The following is a 15290-nucleotide window of genomic DNA, read 5'->3' as shown; positions in this document are numbered from 1 at the left end:
CCGCCGCTGCTCTCCGCCCGCCCGGCCCCGGCCCCGCCGCTTTATGGCCGGGGAGGCGGCGAGCGCCGTCCCCCGCTGTCCCCGGGACCGCCTTCCCCCGCCTGCCTCCGCCTCCATCCGACCAGCCCCCACCGTCCCCGCGTCCCCTGAGAGCGCATCCCGCTCCCCTGTGAGCCCATCCCGCTCCCGTGTCAGCCCATCCCTCTCCCGTGTGAGCACATCCCGCTCCCCTGTGAGCCCATCCCGCTCCCGTGTCAGCCCATCCCGCTCCCGTGTCAGCCCATCCCTCTCCCGTGTGAGCCCATCCCGCTCCCGTGTCAGCCCATCCCGCTCCCGTGTCAGCCCATCCCGCTCCCGTGTCAGCCCATCCCGCTCCCGCATCCCCTGTGAGCCCATCCCGCTCCCGTGTCAGCCCATCCCGCTCCCGCATCCCCTGTGAGCCCATCCCGCTCCCGTGTCAGCCCATCCCTCTCCCGTGTCAGCCCATCCCGCTCCCGTGTCAGCCCATCCCGCTCCCGTGTCAGCCCATCCCGCTCCCCTGTGAGCCCATCCCGCTCCCCTGTGAGCACATCCCGCTCCCCTGTGAGCACATCCCGCTCCCGCATCCCCTGTGAGCCCATCCCGCTCCCGTGTCAGCCCATCCCGCTCCTGCATCCCCTGTGAGCCCATCCCGCTCCCCTGTGAGCCCATCCCGTTCTCCTGTCAGCCCATCCCGCTCCCGTGTGAGCACATCCCACTCCCGCATCCCCTGTGAGCCCATCCCGCTCCCGTGTGAGCCCATCCCTCTCCCGTGTGAGCACATCCCGCTCCCGCATCCCCTGTGAGCCCATCCCGCATCCCCTGTGAGCCCATCCGGCTCCTGCATCCCCTGTGAGCCCATCCCGCTCCCGTGTGAGCCCATCCCGCTCCCGCATCCCCTGTGAGCCCATCCCGTTCCTGTGTGAGCCCATCCCACTCCCGCATCCCCCCATCATCCCCCGTCCCCGCATCCTCCCCGCTCTGCTACCGGGCGGGACTGACTGGGGAATTCCAGGGGCGCTCTCGCCATCGCCTGGGAATGCAGCAGGGATTGTGAAAAGGGAGGGAGAGGGACGCGGCCAGATGGTGCCAGGACGAGGGGAACAGTTTTAAACTAAAACAATGGGGATTTAAGTGGGATATTGGGAAGAAATTCCCCCCTGTGAGGGTGGGCAGGCCCTGGCACAGGGTGCCCAGAGAAGTTGTAGCTGCCCCTGGATCCCTGGGAATGTCCAAGGCCAGGCTGGACACTGGGGCTTGGAGCAATCTGGGACCGTGGAAGGTGTCCCTGCCCATGGCAGGGGGTGGAACTGGATGAGCTTTAAGGTTCCTTCCAACACAAACCATTCAATGATTCCATAATTCCAAACCCAACCAGCAAAAAACTTACAGCAGCCAAACTCTTGCTACTCCTTGGATGATTTTATATTGTTGAGCTGGAGGGACTGAAATCCCCTTTCCCAAGGTAGGAATGACACAGTGGGATCAGAAGGAGCTTAGGCTGCTGTGGCAGCCTCTTTGTCCAGGCTGGAAAAACCAAGCAAGGAAAGAGTATCCAGCTCTTTTTAATTTACTGGAAAATTCTGGCTTTATGTAAATCCAGGAAAATATGACAACTCCAAACAACATCCCAATATTTACATGTTTCCTGGAAGTCCTATGAAGCTTAAATCCCAACGTTCTTTGACAGCAGAGCTGACCTGAGTTCATCCATGAATTTTTGTCCCTGTTAAATTTTGTAAGAGCAGAAGATGTGATTTTTTCTTCACCTACAAATCAAATCCCTGAGTCTGGGCACTCACATCCAAGGAATTTTTCTGTTTGGGTTTTTCCTTGTTGTTTTCTTGTATCCCAGAAATGTTTGATTATTTTCCCATAAATTGCAGGAACTGTGTCCCGTAGATATTTTGTGGGATGCATTTATAGATGGGGGAGAGTTATAAACCAGACCAATTTGTAGGATGGATGGATGGATGGATGGATGGATGGATGGATAGATGGATGATGGATGGATGGATGATGGAAGGATGGATGGATGATGGATGATGGATGGATGGATGATGGATGGATGGATGGATGGATGGATGGATGGATGGATGGATGGATGGATGGATGGATGAATGATGGAGGGATGGATGATGGATGGATGGATGGATGGATGGATGATGGATGGATGGATGGATGGATGGATGGATGGATGGATGGATGGATGATGGATGGATGGATGGATGGATGGATGGATGGATGGGTGGATGATGGATGGATGATGGATGGATGGATGGATGATGGATGGATGGATGGATGGATGGAGGGATGGATGGATGAATGATGGAGGGATGGATGATGGATGGATGGATGGATGGATGGATGGATGGATGGATGGATGGATGGATGGATGGATGATGGAGATTTGCTCAAAAGGTACTTGAAGCATTTTTTAAATTGGCCTGGAGGAAAATTTACCCACCATGGGCCTGTTTAATTTTTGGGATCGAGATGAAATCCAGAATCCTTTATCCCACTTTTCTGGAGGTCTGGTCCAATGTAACTGCAAGTTCATCAAAGAGTTCCCAGGGAATTTTCAGCTCTCCTGGCTCACAGCTCCCTGTCTCGGGGAGATGCTGTGACCCCAGCCATGGTTACTGCTCCAGCCCAGTGCCTCCACCCTGGGCAGCTGTGCCACAGCTTGGCAATGAAGAAATCTTTCCTAAAATCAAATTTAAACTGATTTATTCTGGAGGCTGTGCTGGGAGAGTCAGGATGGGAGCTCAGGACAGGCACAGTGACAGGAGCAACAATGGCACTTCCCATTATTTTTTCCATTTCCCTTCCCCTTCCCCTTTCCCCAGCTGCCTCTGTGCTTTTTCCTCACATGCCTGAGGCTCATGGGTGGCAAAAATTGCACCCAAATTGGTGCAAATATTCCCATGAACTGATGAGGAAATCATGGACACCATCCAGGTCAATGCTGATGTGTCCAGAGGCAACTGGGAATGGGATCTCCAGGGAAGGGGAAGATGTTTGGCACCATGGGAGTGACCAGGGGGCCTGGAAACTCAGGAGAAGCTGCCAGGAGGTTTCATAAAGCAGCTTTTACAAGTTCTTCCAAGAAAAGTGGAGCAGGAATTTGGGTCCCTCTCTGCCTTCTGAAGACTTTTATCAGCCACAAGGGTGGCAGATGATTCATCCCCATCCCAAGAGAAGGCAGGGAAGGGTTTATTGAGGGTTCGTTTGTGTCCACTCTGGGATTCCACAGTGATTGCAAGGAAGGCCCTGGAGTCACTTCCTGGCTGCTATTCCCATGTTTTCCAAGCTTGGACACAAATCCCTTCACCCCACAGTGCCTCATCCTCCTTATCCCCCTCCAGAGAGTCCTGCCTGCTCCTCAGCACTGCTAAAATCCCCTTGTGCTGCCCCAGAACTCCTCAAAAGCTCCTGATATTTGCATTTTAAAGGATTGAGGAGTGTAAACTGGAAGTGAGACACAAATGTTTCCACTGCCTGATTTTCCTTGGCTAAAAAAGTCCAAAATCCAATAAATTGATTGTGAGCCATGCTGGGATCAGGGTCCCATGACCCTCCACGTTGCAAGGATGCTGTTCCATAGCCTTGATGCTGCTCCATTCATTCCTTGTCCAGAGATAACAAAGGGAATTGCCTGTGGAAGCAGGAATATTTACCAGAGGAAAAACCCCCTAATTCATGGGTGCAGAAGGGTCCCCACAGAGGTTCAGATTCCTCAGTGCCACAGCCGTGATTCACGAGCCAGGGCTGGAGACAGGAATCTTTCATCCTTAAACAAAGTGGAGCTAAAAAGTCCTAAAAAGGCAACAGAATCCCTGAGTGCCAGACTCCTGTGGGGCATGGAACTATTTTTAGGACATTTGGGGCACTGCAGTATTTTTATAGGTTTGGGGCACTGAATAATTTTAAAGACATTTGGGACACTGAATTATTTTTAATCCTTTCAGGGTCTTCTGGCTGCACGTCCATCAGTGGGAAAATCCCCCTTGGCAGCATCCCTGCTCCTCCTGGTGCTCCCAGCTCTGTCTTCCTCTTCCCCATCCTCATTCCCTTCATCCTCTCCCCGTGCAGGGTTTTCCTCTCTGGGTTAATTAAAACCCCACTGTGGGGTTTGGGGTGAGAAGAGCTCAGGCCTGAGGGAGAAACTCAGCCTTAAATCACAGGGCCCATGCAGGCTCCCAGATTCTCAAAATTGTGCAGGAAACTCCCCCCAGCATCCCCAAACTCCGTATTTTTGTCTTTCCCTCCTCCTGGAGCCGCCAGCTCTGACAGAGGCAATAGAGGCGACAGAGGTGACAGAAGTGACAGAGGTGACAATGGTGACAGAGGTGACAGACGTGACAGAAGCAAAGGAGGTGACAGAGGTGACAGTAGCGACGTTCCTGGTGTGGCTGTGCCCAAGCCACCCCAGTGCCTCCCTGCTCCTCCATGGACCTCCTGGAAGCTGCAGCCGCTGCAGCTACAGGACATTTCTACATTTCTACATTTCTACATTTCTACATTTCTACATTTCTACATTTCTACATTTCTACATTTCTACATTTCTACATTTCTACATTTCTACATTTCTACATTTCTACATTTCTACATTTCTATCTACTGATGAGGATCTTACTCTTCTAGTATACTAATTACAATCGACTTCCAATCCTTAGGATCTGGTTTAAATCCAGAGAAGAGTAATAAACACAATCTTATTCATGCTAGCCCTATCACTGACTCTAAGCATCCTCCTAACTGCACCAAATTTTTGACTCGCCCAAATAACCCCCGACTCATAAAAACTATCCCCACACGAATGCAGATTCGACCCCCTAGGATCTGCTCGACTCCCCTTCTCAATCTGCCTCTTCCTAGCTGCTCTACAAAGGGTTTATCTGCTCCTGCCTGGAGCTCAGGTGCTCGGCAGCCCCGGGGAGCAGCGGCCATCCCCGCAGGCCCCGGCGGGCCGGGGCTCCTTCAATAATTCAATCAATTCAATAATTCACGGGCCCGTCTGGTCTGGCCGCTCTCAGCAGCGGCTGCCACCCCGCCCCGCGGTTGTGGCGGCTCTTTGGTGACAGATCGGCTTGGACAGGGCAGGAAAAAGGCTCTGCTCAGCTTTAAGTGGCTCCTCATTAGGGGAGCTTGGAGCTGGGAGGTGAGGGCAGGGCTGGGAACTCCTCCCGACAGAGCCGGGGCTTGGGGCATCGCTACAGGAGGGTTTTCTGCTGTGCTCTGATGGGACCAGAATTGTCACCACGAGGGTGATGGAAATGCTGTGTCAGAGACCTGCTTCCATCCTGGATTTGCTGAGAGAAACAAAGGAGAGTCCATCCATCCCATCCCATCCCATTGATCCCATCCCATTGATCCCATTGATCCCATTGATCCCATTGATCCCATTGATCCCATTGATCCCATTGATCCCATTGATCCCATCCCATCCCATCCCATCTCATCCCATCCCATCCCATCCCATCCCATCCCATCCCATCCCATCCCATCCCATCCCATCCCATCCCATCCCATCCCATCCCATCCCATCCCATCCCATCCCATCCCATCCCATCCCATCCCTCCCATCCCATCCCATCCCATCCCATCCCATCCCATCCCATCCCATCCCATCCCATCCCATCCCATCCCATCCCATCCCATCCCACCTCATCCCTGGATGGACACTTTGGAACTGCTCGTCCCTAAGGCAGAGATGTCTCACTCAGACCTTTCCTTGTGGACTTTCCAAGCTGGGCAAATAAAATCCTGATTAAGGAGCACAGACACCTCTGGGTTTCAGGCCAGAGCTGCCAGCTGGAGCAGGGTTGGGAATATATTTGAGCCTCAGAGGGGAAGGGGTGAGGAATGGCCTGGCCAGAGCAGGAGCAGCTCCTGAAGAGCAGCACGGAGCCAGAGGAACAAGGGACACCAAGGCCTCCCAGTTTCTCTGCCTTGCACTCCCTGCCAGCATTCTGGAGGACTTTTCCCTCCAAGGGAATTCTCCAGGCTGAATTCTGCTCCCAGAACAGGAGAACCCAGTGAGTCCAGCCTTTTCCTGAAGCAGGTCCTGTGGCCTTTGCCTTCTCACTCCCCTACGGGTGCTTGGGTACTCTGCAGGGTCCAGGGAAAGCTCCAGCAAACAAAAATTAATGGGTTAAAAAAAATCTTCTGAAAACCTCACGGGATTTCTGGGATGTGGATCATCCCCACGGTGAGCTGGGAACAAGCTGGGCCTCCAAACTCCCCCCAAACACTGGATTTCCACACACAGAGGATTTATTTTGGTGCTGTTCAGAAAGGCCCAGCTGAGATGGGATAAGGAGAAGGGAGGAGGTGGCAGGTGGGTGACAGGAGGGGCCTGGGGGGGCCCGGGGCAGACAGTCTGTTCCTCAGGCTCTGCCAAGGCCCTGCCCTGGCATGCAGGTGCCAGCTGGCTGCCAGGGCCAGCCTGGAATGCTGCAGGGACAGGGAACAGGGACAGGGGGCTCTGTCTGGGCAGGAAGGAACCCCTGAGAGCAAACACAGCTGTGGCCTCCCCTGTCTCCTGCAGCTGGGAGGGATTCCGTCCCACACATCTCCAGCTTTCCTGGCTTGGACCAGGCTCAGGAGAGTGCTGAGATCCTTCTCCTCTCCACTCATTTCCTCCCAGGAAGGGCTGCCCAGCACTGGGAAAGTCACCAGGGCAGTGCTGGAGTCCCATCCCTGGAGGGATGTAAAGGCCCTGTGGATGTGGCACTTGGGGACGTGGCTCAGAGCTGGAGCAATGGCTGGGTTTGATGGTCCCAGAGGGCTTTTCCAGCCTCAGGGATTCTGTCACCTCCAGCCCAAATGGGCTTCTCCTTCTGTCCTTCCCACTCCTTCCCATGCCACCCTCACCCTTCAGCACAGAGTCCCTGTCCCTTTGTCCCCTGGAGCTGCTTTCCCAGTGGGGTCGGGGACACATCCAGGGACACCCCCAGGAGGGCCAGCCCAGCCAGGAGAACATTCCCTGTGCTGGGAACATCAAAATTCCCTGTGCTGGGAACATCAACTCCAGCCCTGCCAGGAGAGCTGTGACCATGTTCACAGGGGTCTGAGGATGAGGGAAGAGATGAGGATCTGACTCCATGTTTCAGAAGGCTGATTTATTATTTTGTGATATACATTATATTAAAACTATACTAAAAGAATAGAAGAAAAGATTTCATCAGAAGGCTGGCTAAGAATAGAAAAAGAAAGAATGACAACAAAAGTTTGTGGCTCGGCTCTCCGTCTGAGCCAGTTGACTGTGATTGGCCATTAATTAGAAACAACCACATGAGACCAATCACAGATGCACCTGTTGCATTCCACAGCAGCAGATAATCAATGTTTATATTTTGTTCTTGAAGCTTCTCAGCTTCTCAAGAGGAAAAATCCTAAAGAAAGGATTTTTTATAAAGATGTCTGTGACAGAGAACATTCCCTGTGCTGGAACACCAGCCCCAGCCCTGCTGGCCGTGCAGCTGCAGCTGGGCAGGGACAGGCCCAGGAGCACCAATGTCCCTGTGCCAGCCAGGGGTGGATTTTGGAAGGCACAGCCCTACCCCAGCACTGTGCCAGGGAAGTTGTTGGCCCATTTCCCGGGCTGTGTGCCCCGTGTGCCTGACGGCTCAGGCAGATCCAGCAGTGTCAGTGCTCCAGGGACACAGGGCTGGGAAGGGAGCGTTCCCTGGGCTTGGAGGGGGGTTTGGAGCACAGCTCCCATCTCCCTGAGCCAGCTCCCCAGATCCCAGCCCAGTTTGGGATAACTCTTCCCCTGAGGGTGGTTTGGAAGAGCAGAACCCTGCAGGGACTGAGCCTGGCACAGGGACAGAACTCTGGAGCTTCCTGAATGGACAATTTATCCTTTCAAAGCTGAGAGAGGGATCAGAAATCCCCAAATCCTGGATGGGAAGAGACCTTGAAGCCCATCTCATCCCAAGCCCTGCCATGGGCAGTGACTGGGCTGTGCTGCTGTCCCCGAGTGGCTCCAGTGCCAGGAGGGGTCAGGGACCTCAGCCCTGCCCTGAGTGACAAAGGGACATTTCTGGGCATTCCCAGGGTGTTCCCTGCCAGTTTGTCCTAGCCCTCAGTTCCCTGAGCCCTGCCTGGCTCCTGCTTCCCCTCTCAGGAGCGTTTCGAGGTGGGGCAAAGAATAATTTTTGGAGAAATGTCTCCCAGCTTCCCTCCGGCCCAGGAGGAGCCTGGCACAAGAGCAGTGCAGGGATTTGGGGTCTTGGTGGCCCTGCTGGATGTTAAACCCTTTCCAAGGGCTTTCACTCCCAACAGAGCTGGGATTTGGCCCTGGGTGAGTTTTCCTGGAGGATCTGCAGCACCTCCCAGGCAGGCTGTGCTCCTCCATCCCAACAGTGACAGGTAATGGCCATGACAAGGGACAGGATGAGAGCAAACAGCCTCAGGTTGAGCCAGAGGAGCTCCAGGTTGGATGTTAGGGAGGATTTCCCCACGGAAAAGCTCATCCAGCCCTGGAGTCCCCATTCCTTCAGGGATTTCCCAGCCCTGTGGCACTTGGGGACAGGCTTGGGGTGGCCTTGGCACAGTCAATGGCTGGAGCTGGAGCCATCATTCCAATTTATCCAACGAGTCAAGGAGCAAAATCCATGGAATTCCAGCTGATCAGCTCCTGTGGGATGCTCAGATGAGTCCCACTTTTCCCTGTGTCCAATTCTGTCTCCCCTCCCCCCCATATATAATTAAATACAATTAATATGATTATCTGTACAGTCTATCAGAAAAAGAAATCTTAATAGCCTGCTCAGTGTGATGAATTAATAGATATTAATTAGAATTCATGACGTTTACCACCATCTCACTGGGCTGGAACCCTGAAAACATTGGGGGAAAGAGGAAAAATTCTCATTTTTAGTTTTATGTCTGTCACATTCACATTTTCTGGGAAAATCCTTTCGCCCAGGATTTTTCTCCTCCAAGAAAGCTGAGAAGCCTCAGAGAAAAATCCCGGGTGAAGGGACTTTTCCAGAAAAGGTGAATGTCATATATCAAACCTTTATCTCATCAAACCTTTATCTCATCTGGACGCGTGTCACACAAAGTTCCAACCCTTGTGACACCCAGGTGGGGACACACACACACACCTCAAAAAAAGGGCCATAAAAGGCTGTGGGGTCACCTGCAGGTGGTCCAGAGGGGGATGGATATTTTTCAGTTCTGCTGGAGGCTGCTGGGGTGGGAAAGGGATCTCAGTGTGTGCCAGGTCTCGTTGGGTGCTCAGGAATTCAGGAATATCCCAGTCTGTTATCCTCACTCCTCTGGGGGATTTGGGAATATCCCAGTCTGTGATCCCCATCCCACCCAGGGATTTGGGAATATCCCAGTCTGTGATCCCCACTCCTTTTGGGGATTTGGGAATATCCCAGTCTGTGATCCCCATCCCTTTCAGGGATTTGGGAATATCCCAGTCTGTGATCCCCATCCCACCCAGGGATTCGGGAATATCCCAGTCTGTGATCCCCATCCCTCTCAGGGATTTGGAAATATCCCAGTCTGTGATCCCCATCCCTCACTCAGTGATTTGGGGATATCCCAGTCTGTGATCCCCACTCCTTTTGGGGATTTGGGAATATCCCAGTCTGTGATCCCCATCCCTCACTCAGTGATTTGGGGATATCCCAGTCTGTGATCCCCACTCCTTTTGGGGATTTGGGAATATCCCAGTCTGTGATCCCCATCCCACCCAGGGATTCGGGAATATCCCAGTCTGTGATCCCCATCCCACCCAGGGATTCGGGAATATCCCAGTCTGTGATCCCAGTCTGTGATCCCCACCTCTCACTCGGGCTCTCTCCATTTGCAGGATGTGTTTACTCGAGGGGAAAAATGAAAGAAAGAAGAGCGGGGCCATAAAGCTGCGGCAGTTTAAAGCTGTGGCAGCTCTGCCTGTGCGGGACATAAATCAGGAGAGAGGGAAGGGAAGGGAAGGAGGGAAGGAGGGGAGGGAATGTGGCCGCAGGAGCCGGCAGGGGTGGCCCGGAGCAGGCAGAGCCTTTCCGCGATTCCCAGCACCCTCTAGTGGGATCTCTGCCTCCGGAGCATCCCAAAAAGCCACCGAGCATCCCAAGCACCTGGCACATGGGGCAGGGTGGGGGTGTGCAGCCCTGGCACCCACCGGTGGCTCGGGATCCACTCCAGGGCTGCCCAGGCAGAAAGGGGAAGGTCCCTGTGGCATCGGGAGCTTTTCCAGAGGAAGGGAGAGCCCTGGAATTGTCCACACTGCAAAAATCAGGGCCCCAGGGTGCCCCAGGAGCTGAGTCCCTCCTGTCCCCTCCTGTCCCCTCCTGTCCCCTCCTGTCCCCTCTGCTCCCTGGGGTGGTCAGTGGAGCCAGGGGTCAGATCAGAGCACCCCGGGAATGCCCTGGCATGAAAGAGCCCCCTAAAATCAGGGATGGAGCCAGGGTTGGTTCTCCAGGCAGTACAGGAGATCAGCCCAGGGCTCCAGGGTGGGAGATCCCAAATGCTGCAGCTTCCCTGCATCCCTGGGCGTGATTCCTTTCTGCTGCAAAGCAGGAAACCTGGGGAATGGGAAATCAGCCTGGGGGGATTTGCCATTAAAGGATATGAGGCAAAACCCATTCCTGCTCTTCCCTGAACAAAGCAGTGCCTGCTTGGCCTGATTTCTTGAAAATGGAAAATGGGATTGTGGAATGGTTTGGATGGGACGGGACTTGTCTCAGGTTGGAAATGCAAGATGTGGCTGGGGGTGTGCATTCTATCTAAATCTGTCAGAGCTGAGGGAGTTATCTTCTGTCCATGGGGCAGTTTTTCCTTTCTCTCTCCCACACCAACCCTCCCTGCAGGAGATCTCTGCTGTCCATGGCCACTGAGTGTCCCTGCAGGGCTGATCCAACCCCAGCATCCCATGGGGAGCTGCTCCGCCCAGGGGAGGAGCCAAGCATTCCTGCCTGGATGCAATCTGAGCCTGGCACAGCACAGCAGCCTTTGCCCCCTGCACTGCCAGAGGAGCAGCTTTCTGCTGCCCTGCATGGCCAGAGGGAGCCCAGGCCCATCTGCAGCAGCCCTGGAGCTGCAGAGGAAAACTCCCCCCTTGTGCAGGATCCCTGCTGCAGCAGAGCCACAGCTGGCACTGCAGGAGGGCTGAGCCCCCATGGCATGGGGCTGGGACACCGCCCTGGCACACAGGGGGCAGGGACTGCTCTGACCCTGACAGGGTTGGTTTGTATTACTGCATTTTTATTTTTATTTTTCCTAATAAAGAACTATTATTCCTATTCTCATACCTTTACCTGAGAGCTTCCTAATTTCAAAATTATAACAGTTTGTAGGGAGGGGGTTTACGTTTCCCATTTCAAGGGAGGCTCCTGCCTTCCTGAGCAGACACCTGGCTTTTCAAACCAGGACAGACTTTAGAGCCCATCCCATCCCAGCCCTGCCATGGCAGGGACACCTCCCACTGCCCCAGGCTGCTCCAAGCCCCAATGTCCAGCCTGGCCTTGGGCACTGCCAGGGATGCAGGGGCAGCCCCAGCCTGTTTCCCTGACTAGACCTGGATGAGATCTGTCACTGTGATATTTTCTGAAAAATCCCTTCACCAGGATTTCTTCTCCTGGGAAGGTGAGAAGCCTCAGCTTCTCCATGTTTTGCTGCTCTGGAATGAGGTCTGGAGATTGTTTATCCAAACATGTGAATTGGTTTTAATTAATGACCAATAACCATCAGGGGTGCTGGACTCTGAGGAGTCAGTCATGGGTTTTTATTATTCATTCTTGTGAGGCTTTCTGATGTATCCTTTCTTTAGTATAGTTTTAGTATAGAATTTCTTTTAGTATTATATAATATCATAAAATAATAAATCAGCCTTCTGAGAACATGGAGTCAAATTCTCATCTCTCACCTCATCCTGGGAACCCTCACAGCACCACAGAGATCTTGCAGAGCAGAGGCTGCCCTTGCTGGGATCAGCCATTCCAGCCCTCCTGGGTGATCCTTTGTAAGACTCCAATCAGTTTTCCTGAACTGTTGGAGCCATTTTTCCAACCGGAATCCTGAGGCTGTGGCTTCCCCAGGGCAATTCCATGTGACCTGAAAAGCTGCTGCTCTGTGTGTCTTAAAGCTTTGCCTCTTCATTTGCAGAGTGGCTTTTGTCCCCAAGCTCTGGGTTTGGGGACAAATAATGCCTTGGAACTTTATGGGGTATGGAACAGAACAAATGGCTTCTCCTAAAATATTTTCTGTCCTCCATAAATCTTGATTCTGCTGCTCTATCCTTTCCTAACACGTAGCAGCTCAAAACCCAGGAAAAAAAAAAAATTGATTGGTGAGGTTTTTATAATCCCAGGTGTGATTCCTGTGTGGCAAAGACGAGAGGGCAAAAATTCACTTTTCAGTGTGTGCACATGCAGATCCCACTCGGCTGCTGCTGCCTGCAGCCATCCTCTCCAGGAGAAGGGCTGGGATGGGAGCAAGGCCAGGTCATGCCTCATCCATCTCCTACCAGCGAGCTGCTTCCTGACCTAATTTCCCATTTCCAGCTGCCTCCAGGCTGTTGCTCCGCAGCCTGTGAGGAATCCCGCACCAGTGGCTTCTCCACAGTCCTGCTCCTCATCCAGGCTCTAGAGGGATGGGCAGGTGAGCTGTAAATCTGGGAATGTCAGGAGAAGTTAACAGGAGCCTCTGCACTACCCCAGTTTGAGCTCTTGGATCTTGTAATCATGGAAAGGTTTGGCTTTGGGAAGGAATATCATCTATTTAATCTGTTTCCACCCTCCCAGCTTTTCAGAGCTGTCTGCAAGGTGGTTTCACACAGAAGAGCCTGGAAAAGGCAATTTCTGCATCTCCCCATGAGTTTTACCAATTCCTCTCCCAAAAATGAAGCGGGAACACCTCCAATCCCTAACTCTGCTCATTGCCAGCGGGGAAGAGGGGAGAAATCAGCTTTCCTGGGATGCAGCTCCAGCACAGGGCCTGGGTTTGTCTCTGTGTGCAAGAAAGAAAATCGAGGGCTGAAGACAAAGAGCCCCCCTTGAATGCAGCGAGGCTCAGAGCACACGAGCAGAGCGAGAGAAATCTTCATGAAAAATGAACGAGGAGCAGGCGGCTGCAGGGAGAGGAAGCGCCCGGAGTTATCTGGGGCATGAAGAAACCCAGCAGGCCAGAAAAATGTGAGCAGGGAGCAGCGGAGGTGAAAAGCGAGGCTTTATGTTTAATTAATCACCCTGTTTGCATTGGAATGGCGGCGTCCTGCTGGGGACAGAGGGACAGAGGGACAGAGGGACAGCCAGGCCTGGCTGTGCCACCACTGCCACTGGATCTTGATGTCCTGTTGGAGCCCTGGGTGCTGAGAATTCCAGAGTTTCTGTGCTGCCAGGCACTGACCCCCAAGAGAACTCTGCATTGACCTGAGGCCGTGGAGAGGATTCCAAAATGGAATGATAGAACTCCAAAATGGAATGATAGAACTCCAAAATGGAATGATAGAACTCCAAAATGGAACGATAGAACTCCAAAATGGAATGATAGAACTCCAAAATGGAATGGCAGAGCTGGGATTGTGGGTGTGGGGTTTGGATAGAACTGTGTGACATCACAGGGTGGAAAACTCAGAGTTTAAGGGTTTGGAATATAGCAATATATATAAATAATATAGTAATATTATTTTTAAGGGTTTAGAATATAGGAATATGTATAAATAATATAGTAATATTATTCTGAGGGTTTAGAATATAGTAATATGTATAAATAATATAGTCATATTATTTTAAGTGTTTAGAATATAGTAATATATATATAAATAATATAGTAATATTATTTTTAAATGTTTAGAATATAGTAATATGTATAAATAATATCGTAATATTATTTTAAAGCCTTTAGAATAGAGTAATATATATAAATAATATAGTAATATTATTTTTAAGGGTTTAGAATATAGGAATATATATAAATAATATAGTAATTTTATTTTTAAGGGTTTAGAATATAGTAATATATAAAAGAATATATTATTATTTTTAAGGGTTTAGAATATAGTAATATATATAAATAATATAGTAATATTATTTTTAAGGGTTTAGAATGTAGTAACATATATAAATAATATAGTAATATTATAAGGGTTTAGAATATAGTAGCATATATAAATAATATAGTAATATTCTTTTTTAAGGGTTTATAATATAGTAATATATATAAATAATATAGTAATATTATTTTTAACGGTTTAGAATATAGGAATATATATAGATAAAATAGTAATATTATTTTTAAGGTTTAGAATATAGTAATATATATAAATAATATAGTAATACTACTTTTAAGGGTTTAGAATATAGCAATATATACAAATAATATAGTAATATTATTTTTAAGGGTTTAGAATATAGTAATATATATAAATAATATAGTAATATTATTTTTCAGGGTTTAGAATATAGTAATTTATATAAAACAAGATGGAGGTTTTAGGGTGGGGGCTGCTCCTTCTTCTCCTCCTTCTTCTCCACCTTTTTCTCCTTGGGTTTGGGTGGTTTTGTGTGACTGGATAAAAAAAAAAATCTGCCTTGCGGGCCATGGGTGGTTGGTTATTGGGTTAAAAGTAAAAATAATTTAGGTGCCATTTCTTAATTGGACAGTTTATCCTTAAAAGGCCTTGTAGAGAGAGAGACAGGGCTCCATTTTTAGTTTGTTAGAGTGAAGTGCTGTAGAACTCAGGGTTTGCGAAATTATAATTTAGATAAAAACAATAAACATCGGAGTCCAAACAAAAAATACCATCTTGTGCATTTAACCCCAACCCTAGCAAAAGAAACCCCAAAAACTCCACAGTGTCCCATGCAGTTTTCCCTTTTCTGTGATTTTTTTGGGATGATCTAAATCAGTGGAGCCTGTGCTGCACAAACCCTCAGTGCTGAACATCCACACAAGAAAAGCCCACGGGACGAGGCAGTGCCAGGGCTGGGAGGGTTGGGACATCTGAGACTTTCCTGCCTTTAAAAGGGAGATAAAGAAAAATAGAAAGAAAAATCCCAACCAACCCCCTCTGGAGCTGCAGTTCTGTGCTGGTTGGGTGGCAGGTGAGCTCAGATGGAGGAACCATTTCCCTCTGGAAAGACTGACACTTTTAAACCAAGAAATAGGAAATGGAGGCGATTTAACCCTGATCCTGACTCTTTCTAGCCAAGAAATAGTAAATGCAGGTGATTTAATCCCTATTTCACACTTTTTATCAGAGAAATAGGAAATGGAGGTGATTTAACCCTGATTTTGACTGTTTT

The sequence above is a fragment of the Melospiza melodia genome, chromosome 16 (assembly GCF_035770615.1).
Source record: "Melospiza melodia melodia isolate bMelMel2 chromosome 16, bMelMel2.pri, whole genome shotgun sequence".
Lineage (NCBI taxonomy): Eukaryota > Metazoa > Chordata > Aves > Passeriformes > Passerellidae > Melospiza > Melospiza melodia.
This window is presented reverse-complemented; position numbering follows the sequence as displayed.